This window comes from Apostichopus japonicus, chromosome 16, assembly GCF_037975245.1.
Source record: "Apostichopus japonicus isolate 1M-3 chromosome 16, ASM3797524v1, whole genome shotgun sequence".
NCBI classification, from domain to species: Eukaryota; Metazoa; Echinodermata; class Holothuroidea; order Aspidochirotida; family Stichopodidae; genus Apostichopus; species Apostichopus japonicus.
In genome coordinates, this window is record NC_092576.1 from 16,257,463 (window position 1) to 16,273,923 (window position 16,461).

General features: G+C 32.1%; 2 protein-coding genes across 3 annotated transcripts in view; both read right to left on the reverse strand.

The window, feature by feature from the left end:
* Positions 1-16,461, reverse strand: part of LOC139982960 (uncharacterized) — a 499,934-nt gene that overhangs the window by 460,324 nt on the left and 23,149 nt on the right. The gene's annotated exons all lie outside the window — the stretch shown is intronic.
* Positions 1-16,461, reverse strand: part of LOC139982964 (neuronal acetylcholine receptor subunit alpha-9-like) — a 136,710-nt gene that overhangs the window by 86,397 nt on the left and 33,852 nt on the right. The window lies entirely within an intron of this gene.

A 16,461-nucleotide genomic window follows, 5' to 3' on the forward strand; every position in this document is an offset into this window, starting at 1 on the left:
TCCTTGATATATGCTTGATCAATTATGAAACGTGTGTCGCATGTTAAAACACAGTCATTATATAAATAAAAACTATAAATAAAAACCAACAAGCAAACGGTCTCTTACCTTTCATACAGAATCAATTCCGGTCGCCATATTTCAGTGAGGGGAAGTTCTATGTAGTCTAAATCATCGTAATCATCAGGATTCCACGAAAGGCGAAAGTCATACCAAGTCTGTATATATATATATACACATATATATATATATATATATATATATATATATATATATATATATATATATATATACATACATATATATATATACATATATTACCTGGGTTATGTGGACGTTGGCATATGACAGGGTTACGGGGACTACTAGATGTACACAAGCTAGGCCCGTAAAAATTAAGTGGTTTCTGCTGTTATGGTGAGTGGAGCTATCTATACCTTCAGAAATGCAATTTTATTTATTGAGAGAAAAGTCGGTATACATGATAGTGTGGACATTATTATGTGGACAGTCCCCATAATCCCCCTGTATACTAACTTTATATACATTATACATAGCAGGCAATGTAAAAACGATTGTATATGCAAGGTGCACAATATGCGTACATTTTAATACTAAAAGAAAATCCAGACCAAAAGTCTAAACAAGTGGCGAATCCGTGGAATTGCATATCTAATCGCCACACACCAAATACAGACATAAACTACTGACAATACCCATGCAATCTACCCAATGTAAGGGAAATGTTAATGATATGGGTATAAGCCATTTGACCCTTTATAATGTACTCACTTATTGCCATAATAGTGTATATGTATGACACAAAAAACAATTACCAAAGTTAAAATGAAGTATATTCGTTTTATGGAAATATGTGGTTAGCATGGTTATGGTCAGTGTGAATTAGATTAGCTGATCATTTCTGAATAAATTCAAGAGGAGCTTTGCTTTAGAGTCAATATGTTATACCACATCATGTGTATAAGATTATGTGGACGGTCCACATAATCCGCTCATACACTTACGATTATATATTCCAATTGAGATTACGTGTGTTACAGAAAAAAAAGACGTTAATACTTCTATATGAATATATTCAATACATTCAATACACATGATTCAAACAGATCTACGAGTTCGGTAAATACAGGATATAAAACAGACCCATATTTGACGGGTTGATTCTTTACTGAATCTGTCAATATTTGGTGCGGGGTCCTTCCTTTGAACACAGTTATTTTGAAATAATGTACTTTATAAATTTGTAACCCTAATTTTGGTTTATAATCAATAAACAATACAATGAAATGTGTATAAGATTATGTGGAAGGTCCACATAATCCGCTCGTACACTTACGATTATATATTCCAATTGAGATTACGTGTGTTACAGAAAAAAAGTCGTTAATACTACTATATGAATAAATTCAATACATTCAATACACATGATTCAAACAGATCTACGAGTTCGGTAAATACAGGATATAAAACAGACCCATATTTGACGGGTTGATTCTTTACTGAATCTGTCGATATTTGGTGCGGGGTCTTTCATAAGAACGGTTATTTGGAATTAATAGAGTTGATAAATGTTATGCCCTAATTTTGGTTTATAATCAATAAACAATACAATGAAATGTGTATAAGATTATGTGGACGGTCCACATAATCCGCTCGTACACTTACGATTAAATATTCCAATTGAGATTACGTGTGTTACAGAAAAAAAAAAGACGTTAATACTTCTATATGAATATATTCAATATATTCAATACAAATGATTTAAACAGATCTTTGAGTTCGGTAAATACAGGATATAAAACAGACCCATATTTGACGGGTTGATTCCTTCCTGAATCTGTCAATATTTGGTGCGGGGTCCTTCCTTTGAACACAGTTATTTTGAAATAATGTAGTTGATAAATTTTCAACCCTAATTTTGGTTTATTATCAATAAAAAATACAATGAAATGTGTATAAGATTATGTGGACGGTCCACATAATCCGCTCGTACACTTACGATTATATATTCCAATTGAGATTACGTGTGTTACAGAAAAAAAGACGTTAATACTACTATATGAATATATTCAATACATTCAATACACATGATTCAAACAAATCTACGAGTTCGGTAAATAAAGGTTATAAAACAGACCCATATTTGACGGGTTGATTCTTTACTGAATCTGTCGATATTTGGTGCGGGGTCCTTCCTTTGAACACAGTTATTTTGAATTATTGTTGTTGATAAATTTTAAACCCTAATTTTGGTTTATAATCAATAAACAATATAATGAAATGTGTATAAGATTATGTGGACGGTCCACATAATCCGCTCGTACACTTACGATTATATATTCCAATTGAGATTACGTGTGTTACAGAAAAAAAGTCGTTAATACTACTATATGAATAAATTCAATACATTCAATACACATGATTCAAACAGATCTACGAGTTCGGTAAATACAGGATATAAAACAGACCCATATTTGACGGGTTGATTCTTTACTGAATCTGTCGATATTTGGTGCGGGGTCTTTCATAAGAACGGTTATTTGGAATTAATAGAGTTGATAAATGTTATGCCCTAATTTTGGTTTATAATCAATAAACAATACAATGAAATGTGTATAAGATTATGTGGACGGTCCACATAATCCGCTCGTACACTTACGATTAAATATTCCAATTGAGATTACGTGTGTTACAGAAAAAAAAAGACGTTAATACTTCTATATGAATATATTCAATATATTCAATACAAATGATTTAAACAGATCTTTGAGTTCGGTAAATACAGGATATAAAACAGACCCATATTTGACGGGTTGATTCCTTCTTGAATCTGTCAATATTTGGTGCGGGGTCCTTCCTTTGAACACAGTTATTTTGAAATAATGTAGTTGATAAATTTTCAACCCTAATTTTGGTTTATTATCAATAAAAAATACAATGAAATGTGTATAAGATTATGTGGACGGTCCACATAATCCGCTCGTACACTTACGATTATATATTCCAATTCAAACAGATCTACGAGTTCGGTAAATACAGGATATAAAACAGACCCATATTTGACGGGTTGATTCCTTACTGAATCTGTCGATATTTGGTGCGGGGTCTTTCATAAGAACACAGTTATTTTGAATTATTGTAGTTGATAAATTTGTAACCCTAATTTTGGTTTATAATCAATAAACAATACAATGAAATGTGTATAAGATTATGTGGACGGTCCACATAATCCGCTTGCACACTTACGATTATATATTCCAATTGAGATTACGTGTGTTACACAAAAAAAGACGTTAATACTACTATATGAATATATTCAATACATTCAATACACATGATTCAAACAGATCTACGAGTTCGGGTAAATACTGGATTTAAAACAGACCCATATTTGACGGGTTGATTCTTTACTGAATCTGTCGATATTTGGTGCGGGGTGTTTCCTAAGAACAGTTATTTTGAATTAACAGAGTTGATAAATTTTTATGCCCTTATTTTGGTTTATAATCAATAAACAATACAATGAAATGTGTATAAGATTATGTGGACGGTCCACATAATCCGCTCGTACACTTACGATTATATATTCCAATTGAGATTACGTGTGTTACAGAAAAAAAGACGTTAATACTACTATATGAATATATTCAATACATTCAATACACATGATTCAAACAAATCTACGAGTTCGGTAAAAAAAGGTTATAAAACAGACCCATATTTGACGGGTTGATTCTTTACTGAATCTGTCGATATTTGGTGCGGGGTCCTTCCTTTGAACACAGTTATTTTGAATTATTGTTGTTGATAAATTTTAAACCCTAATTTTGGTTTAAAATCAATAAACAATACAATGAAATGTGTATAAGATTATGTGGACGGTCCACATAATCCGCTCGTACACTTACGATTATATATTCCAATTGAGATTACGTGTGTTACAGAAAAAAAAGACGTTAATACTACTATATGAATATATTCAATACATTCAATACACATGATTCAAACAGATCTACGAGTTCGGTAAATACTGGATATAAAACAGACCCATATTTGACGGGTTGATTCTTTACTGAATCTGTCGATATTTGGTGCGGTGTGGTTCCTAAGAACGGTTATTTTGAATTTACAGAGTTGATAAATTTTTATGGCATAATTTTGGTTTATAATCAATAAACAATACAATGAAATGTGTACAAGATTATGTGGACGGTCCACATAATCCGCTCGTACACTTACGATTATATATTCCAATTGAGATTACGTGTGTTACAGAAAAAAAAAGACGTTAATACTACTATATGATAATATTCAATACATTCAATACAAATGATTCAAACAGATCTACGAGTTCGGTAAATACTGGATATAAAACAGACCCATATTTGACGGGTTGATTCCTTACTGAATCTATCGATATTTGGTGCTGGGTCCTTCCTTTCAACACAGTTATTTTGAATTAATGTAGTTGATAATTTTTAAGCCCTTATTTTGGTTTATAATCAATAGACAATACAATGAAATGTGTATAAGATTATGTGGACAGTCCACATAATCCGCTCGTACACTTACGATTATATATTCCAATTGAGATTACGTGTGTTACAGAAAAAAAAGACGCTAATACTATATGAATATATTCAATACATTCAATACACATGATTCAAACAGATCTACGAGTTCGGGTAAATACTGGTTTTGAAACAGACCCATATTTGACGGGTTGATTCTTTACTGAATCTGTCGATATTTGGTGCGGGGTGTTTCCTAAGAACAGTTATTTTGAATTAACAGAGTTGATAAATTTTTATGCCCTTATTTTGGTTTATAATCAATAAACAATACAATGAAATGTGTATAAGATTATGTGGACGGTCCACATAATCCGCTCGTACACTTACGATTATATATTCCAATTGAGATTACGTGTGTTACACAAAAAAAGACGTTAATACTACTATATGAATATATTCAATACATTCAATACACATGATTCAACAGATCTACGAGTTCGGGTAAATACTGATTTTAAAACAGACCCATATTTGACGGGTTGATTCTTTACTGAATCTATCGATATTTGGTGCGGGGTGTTTCCTAAGAACGGTTATTTTGAATTAACAGAGTTGATAAATTGTTTTTGCCCTTATTTTGGTTTATAATCAATAAACAATACAATGAAATGTGTATAAGATTATGTGGACGGTCCACATAATCCGCTCGTACACTTACGATTATATATTCCAATTGAGATTACGTGTGTTACAGAAAAAAAGACGTTAATACTACTATATGAATATATTCAATACATTCAATACACATGATTCAAACAAATCTACGGGTTCGGTAAATAAAGGTTATAAAACAGACCCATATTTGACGGGTTGATTCTTTACTGAATCTGTCGATATTTGGTGCGGGGTCCTTCCTTTGAACACAGTTATTTTGAATTATTGTTGTTGATAAATTTTAAACCCTAATTTTGGTTTATAATCAATAAACAATATAATGAAATGTGTATAAGATTATGTGGACGGTCCACATAATCCGCTCGTACACTTACGATTATATATTCCAATTGAGATTACGTGTGTTACAGATAAAAAAGACGTTAATACTACTATATGAATAAATTCAATACATTCAATACACATGATTCAAACAGATCTACGAGTTCGGTAAATACAAGATATAAAACAGACCCATATTTGACGGGTTGATTCCTTACTGAATCTGTCGATATTTGGTGCGGGGTCTTTCAGTTGAACACAGTTATTTTGAATTATTGTAGTTGATAAATTTGTAACCCTAATTTTGGTTTATAATCAATAAACAATACAATGAAATGTGTATAAGATTATGTGGAAGGTCCACATAATCCGCTTGCACACTTACGATTATATATTCCAATTGAGATTACGTGTGTTACAGAAAAAAAGACGTTAATACTACTATATGAATATATTCAATACATTCAAAACACATGATTCAAACAGATCTACGAGTTCGGTAAATACAGGATATAAAACAGACCCATATTTGACGGGTTGATTCTTTACTGAATCTGTCGATATTTGGTGCTGGGTCTTTCATAAGAACACAGTTATTTTGAATTAATGTAGTTGATAAATTTGTAACCCTAATTTTGGTTTATAATCAATAGACAATACAATGAAATGTGTATAAGATTATGTGGACGGTCCACATAATCCGCTTGCACACTTACGATTATATATTCCAATTGAGATTACGTGTGTTACACAAAAAAAGACGTTAATACTACTATATGAGTATATTCAATACATTCAAAACACATGATTCAAACAGATCTTTGAGTTCCGTAAATACAGGATATAAAACAGACCCATATTTGACGGGTTGATTCTTTACTGAATCTGTCGATATTTGGTGCTGGGTCTTTCATAAGAACACAGTTATTTTGAATTAATGTAGTTGATAAATTTTAAACCCTAATTTTGGTTTATAATCAATAGACAATACAATGAAATGCGTATAAGATTATGTGGACGGTCCACATAATCCGCTCGCACACTTACGATAATATATTCCAATTGAGATTACGTGTGTTACAGAAAAAAAGACGTTAATACTACTATATGAATATATTCAATACATTCAATACACATGATTCAAACAGATCTACGAGTTCGGGTAAATACTGGTTTTAAAACAGACCCATATTTGACGGGGTGATTCTTTACTGAATCTGTCGATATTTGGTGCGGGGTGTTTCCTAAGAACAGTTATTTTGAATTAACAGAGTTGATAAATTTTTATGCCCTTGTTTTGGTTTATAATCAATAAACAATACAATGAAATGTGTATAAGATTATGTGGACGGTCCGCATAATCCGCTCGTACACTTACGATTATATATTCCAATTGAGATTACGTGTGTTACAGAAAAAAAGACGTTAATACTACTATATGCTAATATTCAATACATTCATTACACATGATTCAAACAGATCTACGAGTTCGGTAAATACTGGATATAAAACAGACCCATATTTGACGGGTTGATTCTTTACTGAATCTGTCGATATTTGGTGCGGTGTGGTTCCTAAGAACGGTTATTTTGAATTTACAGAGTTGATAAATTTTTATGGCATAATTTTGGTTTATAATCAATAAACAATACAATGAAATGTGTACAAGATTATGTGGACGGTCCACATAATCCGCTCGTACACTTACGATTATATATTCCAATTGAGATTACGTGTGTTACAGAAAAAAAAAAGACGTTAATACTACTATATGATAATATTCAATACATTCAATACAAATGATTCAAACAGATCTACGAGTTCGGTAACTACTGGATATAAAACAGACCCATATTTGACGGGTTGATTCCTTACTGAATCTATCGATATTTGGTGCTGGGTCCTTCCTTTCAACACAGTTATTTTGAATTAATGTAGTTGATAATTTTTAAGCCCTTATTTTGGTTTATAATCAATAGACAATACAATGAAATGTGTATAAGATTATGTGGACAGTCCACATAATCCGCTCGTACACTTACGATTATATATTCCAATTGAGATTACGTGTGTTACAGAAAAAAAAGACGCTGATACTATATGAATATATTCAATACATTCAATACACATGATTCAAACAGATCTACGAGTTCGGGTAAATACTGGTTTTGAAACAGACCCATATTTGACGGGTTGATTCTTTACTGAATCTGTCGATATTTGGTGCGGGGTGTTTCCTAAGAACAGTTATTTTGAATTAACAGAGTTGATAAATTTTTATGCCCTTATTTTGGTTTATAATCAATAAACAATACAATGAAATGTGTATAAGATTATGTGGACGGTCCACATAATCCGCTCGTACACTTACGATTATATATTCCAATTGAGATTACGTGTGTTACACAAAAAAAGACGTTAATACTACTATATGAATATATTCAATACATTCAATACACATGATTCAACAGATCTACGAGTTCGGGTAAATACTGATTTTAAAACAGACCCATATTTGACGGGTTGATTCTTTACTGAATCTATCGATATTTGGTGCGGGGTGTTTCCTAAGAACGTTTATTTTGAATTAACAGAGTTGATAAATTTTTATGCCCTAATTTTGGTTTATAATCAATAAACAATACAATGAAATGTGTATAAGATTATGTGGACGGTCCACATAATCCGCTCGTACACTTACGATTATATATTCCAATTGAGATTACGTGTGTTACAGAAAAAAAGACGTTAATACTACTATATGAATATATTCAATACATTCAATACACATGATTCAAACAAATCTACGAGTTCGGTAAATAAAGGTTATAAAACAGACCCATATTTGACGGGTTGATTCTTTACTGAATCTGTCGATATTTGGTGCGGGGTCCTTCCTTTGAACACAGTTATTTTGAATTATTGTTGTTGATAAATTTTAAACCCTAATTTTGGTTTATAATCAATAAACAATATAATGAAATGTGTATAAGATTATGTGGACGGTCCACATAATCCGCTCGTACACTTACGATTATATATTCCAATTGAGATTACGTGTGTTACAGATAAAAAAGACGTTAATACTACTATATGAATAAATTCAATACATTCAATACACATGATTCAAACAGATCTACGAGTTCGGTAAATACAAGATATAAAACAGACCCATATTTGACGGGTTGATTCCTTACTGAATCTGTCGATATTTGGTGCGGGGTCTTTCAGTTGAACACAGTTATTTTGAATTATTGTAGTTGATAAATTTGTAACCCTAATTTTGGTTTATAATCAATAAACAATACAATGAAATGTGTATAAGATTATGTGGAAGGTCCACATAATCCGCTTGCACACTTACGATTATATATTCCAATCGAGATTACGTGTGTTACAGAAAAAAAGACGTTAATACTACTATATGAATATATTCAATACATTCAATACACATGATTCAAACAGATCTACGAGTTCGGTAAATACAGGATATAAAACAGACCCATATTTGACGGGTTGATTCTTTACTGAATCTGTCGATATTTGGTGCGGGGTCTTTCATAAGAACACAGTTATTTTGAATTAATGTAGTTGATAAATTTGTAACCCTAATTTTGGTTTATAATCAATAGACAATACAATGAAATGTGTATAAGATTATGTGGACGGTCCACATAATCCGCTCGTACACTTACGATTATATATTCCAATTGAGATTACGTGTGTTACACAAAAAAAGACGTTAATACTACTATATGAGTATATTCAATACATTCAAAACACATGATTCAAACAGATCTTTGAGTTCCGTAAATACAGGATATAAAACAGACCCATATTTGACGGGTTGATTCTTTACTGAATCTGTCGATATTTGGTGCTGGGTCTTTCATAAGAACACAGTTATTTTGAATTAATGTAGTTGATAAATTTTCAACCCTAATTTTGGTTTATAATCAATAGACAATACAATGAAATGCGTATAAGATTATGTGGACGGTCCACATAATCCGCTCGCACACTTACGATAATATATTCCAATTGAGATTACGTGTGTTACAGAAAAAAAGACGTTAATACTACTATATGAATATATTCAATACATTCAATACACATGATTCAAACAGATCTACGAGTTCGGGTAAATACTGGTTTTAAAACAGACCCATATTTGACGGGGTGATTCTTTACTGAATCTGTCGATATTTGGTGCGGGGTGTTTCCTAAGAACAGTTATTTTGAATTAACAGAGTTGATAAATTTTTATGCCCTTATTTTGGTTTATAATCAATAAACAATACAATGAAATCTGTATAAGATTATGTGGACGGTCCGCATAATCCGCTCGTACACTTACGATTATATATTCCAATTGAGATTACGTGTGTTACAGAAAAAAAAGACGTTAATACTACTATATGCTAATATTCAATACATTCAATACACATGATTCAAACAGATCTACGAGTTCGGTAAATACTGGATATAAAACAGACCCATATTTGACGGGTTGATTCCTTACTGAATCTATCGATATTTGGTGCTGGGTCCTTCCTTTCAACACAGTTATTTTGAATTAATGTAGTTGATAATTTTTAAGCCCTTATTTTGGTTTATAATCAATAAACAATACAATGAAATGTGTATAAGATTATGTGGACGGTCCACATAATCCGCTCGTACACTTACGATTATATATTCCAATTGAGATTACGTGTGTTACAGAAAAAAAAGACGTTAATACTACTATGAATATATTCAATACATTCAGTACACATGATTTAATCAGATCTACGAGTTCGGTAAATACAGGATATAAAACAGACCCATATTTGACGGGTTGATTCCTTACTGAATCTGTAGATATTTGGTGCTGGTTCCTTCCTTTCAACACAGTTGTTTTGAATTAATGTAGTTGATAAATTTTAAACCCTAATTTTGGTTTATAATCAATAAACAATACAATGAAATGAAATGTGTATAAGATTATGTGGACGGTCCACATAATCCGCTCGTACACTTACGATTATATATTCCAATTGAGATTACGTGTGCTACAGAAAGAAAGACGTTAATACTTCTATATGAATATATTCAATACCTTCAATACACATGATTCAAACAGATCTACGAGTTCGGTAAATACTGGATATAAAACATACCCATATTCGATGGGGTGATTCCTACCTGAAACATATCAAGATATGAGGGTGTGTAGCCCTTATTCAGAAGACCGTTATTGTGAATTAATGTAGTTGATTAATTTTTAATATTTTCAATTACGAATTTAGTTATAATCAATTAACAATACGACATCATACGTATAATATACTGTGGACGATCCACATAAACCGATTATACAATTACGATTATATATTTCAATTAGGATGACGTGGAATATTAAACAAAAACCTCAACACTACTATTGCATTCCGGGGGCTCTTTAGCACAGCAGAATGATACTGTCAGATGTTCCTTTACGGAAATGTCGTGGTTAGATTCTGTTTTTACCTGCATGGTTAACCGTGGCAACTAGAGACCAGGCCATATTACAGTAACAAGAAAATAAAAAATCTCTGGGTACAAATATTTAGTAAATGTGAATACAACTTATATAATAGATTAATTTCAAAAGTTGTTGCGGTGGTGACACTCTGGTACATATAATAAGCAATAAAACAATACAACATGTGACGTAAAATCTCTTTAACTATTTCATTAACAACAACAACAACATTATCCCCACAAACATATGCAAATATGTCGTAGACATTAAACTCACTGATAATACCGTTTTACTAAACCCATAACTCTCTTAATTAGACTATAAAACACATCAATAAACATTTAACCCTCCTAAATTACATCCAACTTGACTATAAATATTCATGACATGGCTGGCTATGTAGCTAAGTGCACCGCTTACTACGGATGAGTATAGAAACCATTCACGTTACACTACTATCCTAATACACACTATTTTCTTAACAGCTTCGTTTTGAACAATTAATATTTGAATGGTTATGAGTATTATATTTCAGGATAAGGGTAGTAGTAAGTTTTATTTTCACAGGCTTTTTAAGTCGGGGGGTAAGGGTGCGGGGGGGGCAGCAATACCATCCATAACTTTGCACCGGTGGTCATTGAGGTCAGTTTACAGGAGTGGTTCATTTCCAATGTTCCCAATTAAAGTTTGAGATCAAGTTTCATTACAATGTAGGTAAACCGACTTCCATGCACAAATTTAATATGATATGGCTATCTATTTTTAATATCAATATTTCTATGCTCAATGACACATGATATAGACAGATCTATAACTTCGGAAAATAAAGGATATAAACAAACCCTTGTTTGACGTAGTGATGATTAACTGAAATATTTCGAGATTTGAGGGTTTGGCCCTTGTTCAGAAGGCTGTCAGTGGGTATTAGATTAGCTGATCATTTCTGAATATATTCAAGATGAGCTTTGCTTAAGAATGAATATGTTATACAATATCGTGTGTCTCAGATTATGTAGACGGTCCACATAATACGCTCATATACTTACGATTATATATTCTTCTACTACGTTACACATATACTTACGATTATATATTCCAATTGAGATTACGTGTGTTACTAAAAACAAAAACGTTAATACTACTATCCAAATACATTCTATAGACCAAAAGAAAATATTTAGGTTGTGATCTTTCTTAACAAGCTGCTTTTAAGACAATTATTATGTGAACGGTCAACAGTATTATCATACTAATATTAAGGGTTAAAGATTAGGGTTATTCTTTCGGGTTTCCTATAATAATCCTAACCCATGTAACGAGGATTGTTGATGCTTGCTTACACTTTTTTCTTCCCAATGTTCCCAAATAAAGTTTTGTTAAGACTATATTAGCCTAAAGGTAAACCGTATGACATGCAAAAATATATGTTTATTTGATAAAGTTATCTGTTTTTAATATAAATCTTTATATGCTCAATGATACGTGATTTCAACAGATCTATGAGTTCAGTAATTAAAGGAAATAAAACAGACCCATATTTGACGGGTTGATTCCTTCCTGAATCTGTCGATATTTGGTGCGGGGTCTTTCCTAAGAACATAGTTATTTTGAATTAATAGAGTTGATCAATTTTCAACCCTAATTTTGGTTTATAATCAATAAACAATACAATGAAATGTGTATAAGATTGTGTGGACGGTCCACATAATCCGCTCGTACACTTACGATTATATATTCCAATTGAGATTACGTGTGTTACAGAAAAAAAGATGTAAATACTTCTATATGAATATATCAAATACATTCAATACACATGATTTAAACAGATCTACGAGTTCGGTAAATACAGGATATAAAACAGACCCATATTTGACGGGTTGATTCCTTACTAAATCTGTCGATATTTGGTGCGGGGTCCTTCCTTAGAACACAGTTATTTTGAATTAATATAGTTGATCAATTTAAAACCCTAATTTTTGTTTATAGTCAATTAAAAATATAATGAAATGTGTATAAGATTATGTGGACGGTCCACATAATCCGCTCGTACACTTACGATTATATATTCCAATTGAGATTACGTGTGTTACAGAAAAAAAGACGTTAATACTACTATATGAATATATTCAATACATTCAATACACATGATTCAAACAAATCTACGAGTTCGGTAAATAAAGGTTATAAAACAGACCCATATTTGACGGGTTGATTCCTACCTGAAACACATCAAGATATGAGGGTGTGTAGCCCTTATTCAGAAGACCGTTATTGTGAATTAATGTACTTGATTAATTTTTAATATTTTCAATTATACGGTTTTGGTTTAGAATCAATAAACAATACAACATCATACGTATAATATAATGTGGACGATCCACATAAACCGATTATACAATTACGATTATATATTTCAATTGAGATGACGTGGGTTATTAAACAAAAACGTCAATACTACTGTTGCATTCCGGGGGCCCATTAGCACAGCAGAGAATACTGTCAAAAGTTCCTTAATGGAAATGTCGTGGTTAGCTTGTGTATCAGTTAATCGTAGTAAATAGAGACCAGGCCATATAACAATTACAAGAAAATAAAAAATCTCTGCGTACAAGAATATAAATTATGTGAATGCGAGTTTACAATGTAGATTAATTTTCAAAATGTTGTAAGTGGTGACACTCTGGTATATATATAATGACCAATAAAACAATACAACATGTGACGTAAAATCTCTTTAACTATTTCATTAACAACAACAACATTATCCCCCTAAACATATGCAGATATGTTGTAGACATTTAACTCACTGATAATACCGATTTACTTAACCCATAACTCTCTTAATTAGACTATAAAACACATCAATAAACATTTAACCCTCCTAAATTACATACCACTTGACTATAAATATTCATAACATGGCTGGCTATGTAGCTCAATGCACAGCTTACTACGGATGAGTATAAAAACCATTCACGTTACACTACTATCCTAATACACACTATTTTCTTAACAGCTTCGTTTTAAACAATTAATATGTGAATGGTTATGAGTATTATATTACAGGATAAGGGTAGTAGTAAGTTTTATTTTCACAGGCTTTTTACGTCGGGCGGTAAGGGTGCGGGGGGGGGGGGTTGCAGCAATACCATCCATAACTTTGCACCGGTGGTCATTGAGGTCAGTTTACAGGAGTGGTTCATTTCCAATGTTCCCAATTAAAGTTGAGATCAAGTTTCATTACAATGTAGGTAAACCGACTTCCACGCACAAATTTAATATGATATGGCTATCTATTTTTAATATCAATATTTCTATGCTCAATGACACATGATATAGACAGATCTATAACTTCGGAAAATAAAGGATATAAACAGACCCTTGTTTGACGTAGTGATGATTAACTGAAATATTTCGAGATTTGAGGGTTTGGCCCTTGTTCAGAAGGCTGTCAATGGGTATTAGATTAGCTGATCATTTCTGAATATATTCAAGATGAGCTTTGCTTAAGAATGAATATGTTATACAATATCGTGTGTCTCAGATTATGTAGACGGTCCACATAATACGCTCATATACTTACGATTATATATTCTTCTACTACGTTACACATATACTTACGATTATATATTCCAATTGAGATTACGTGTGTTACTAAAAAAGTTATCTGTTTTTAAAATTAATCTTTATATGCTCAATGATACATGATTTCAACAGATCTACGAATTAGTAATCAGTAATTAAAGGATATAAAACAGACCTATATTTGACGGGTTGATTCCTTCCTGAATCTGCATATATTTGGTGCGGGGTCCTTCCTTAGAACACGGTTATTTTGAATTAATAGAGTTCATCAATTTTCAACCCTAATTTTGGTTTATCATCAATAAATAATACAATGAAATGTGTATAAGATTATGTGGACGGTCCACAGAATCCGCTCATACACTTACGATTATATATTCCAATTGAAATTACTGTGTTACAACAACAAAAAAGACGTTAATACGATGTGATTACTTTCAATGCATTCAATACACAGATCTACAACTTCTGAAAATAAAGGATATAAACAGACACTGACCCTTGTTAACGGAGTGATGATTAAGTGAAACATCTATATATCTATATTGAATTTGAGTTTTTCTACGCTCAATGACACATGATATAGACAGATCTACAACTTCGGAAAATAAACGATATAAACAGACCCATGTTTGACGGAGTGATGATTCCATGAAATCAGGGACGTAGCTAAGGCCTGATCATTAGGGGGGGGGGGGTAGTGGCTGAAATTCCAACTGGATAGGTTTTGGAGCCATAAAATTCCGGCTGTTGTTTGTTCTCCCACCCCCCCCTGCTCTACTCGCCAACATTCACATATTGAATACCACTGGCCCTCACTTCACAAACTTCTATAAACACTCTGGTTAAGCAAAGCAGGTAAGCAACTAAGTAAAGTTATCTGTTTGAAGGCTTTATAGACTACTGACTACAAAAGCTATGTTAATGTAAGAAAGGGGAAAACCTTTTTATTTTCAACAAATTATATTCGACGACAAAGTGAGTTACCAAAAATACAGAGCTTTTATTGGCACGCTTAATATTTTTTCTTTGGGGGGGGGGGTGGGTGGGGGATATTTATTACTCACATGAAATGTTTTAATTGTTCACTTCATTCCAACTGATCATTCGGAATGAAGTGAACAATTAAAAATTTTGCAGAAAAATGTTGAGTTGACGAGTTACGATAAGTTGGCAATTAAACACATTGAACATTTTGCAGAAAATGTTTCAATTGCTCAGATGGAATGAAGTGAACGATCGGAAATTTTGCAGAAAAATGTCAAACTGACGAGATAATGATAAGTTATCAATTAAACATTTTTCAGAAAATTGTTCAATTGATCAGTTAAAGCAACTGAGCAATCCAACATTTTCTGATTTTTGATAACATTTTATCTTGTTACTGAAAAATGTCAAATTATGGGTCAAAGTTTTTGTTATGTTGATGGCACTTTTAAGCTTCCGTAGATTAGCATTCAGCGTTTTTTGTATACATAGAGACAATGTATATCTTGAACTTACTTGAAGCTAGCGAACTGGGAGTATTCAAAATCATACGAAGTTTTGTATGGTGGAGTATAAGATCGCGTGATAGAATTTCTCAATGTGACAAGGAAAACGTGGTAAAAATGACTGATTGAAGGTCAATTTTGACCGAAAATTTTAGTTCACTCACAAATTACAAGAATATGTGAAAATGAGAGTGCGACAGTCGGAAAAATGAGAGTGCGACAGTCGGAAATTCAGACTGTCGCACTCAAATTTTCCAAGTATCGTCAGTTTGACCAAGATTTGGGGGGGGGGGAGGGTTATCTATTTTTAATTTGAATCTATTTATGCTCAATGATACATGAATTA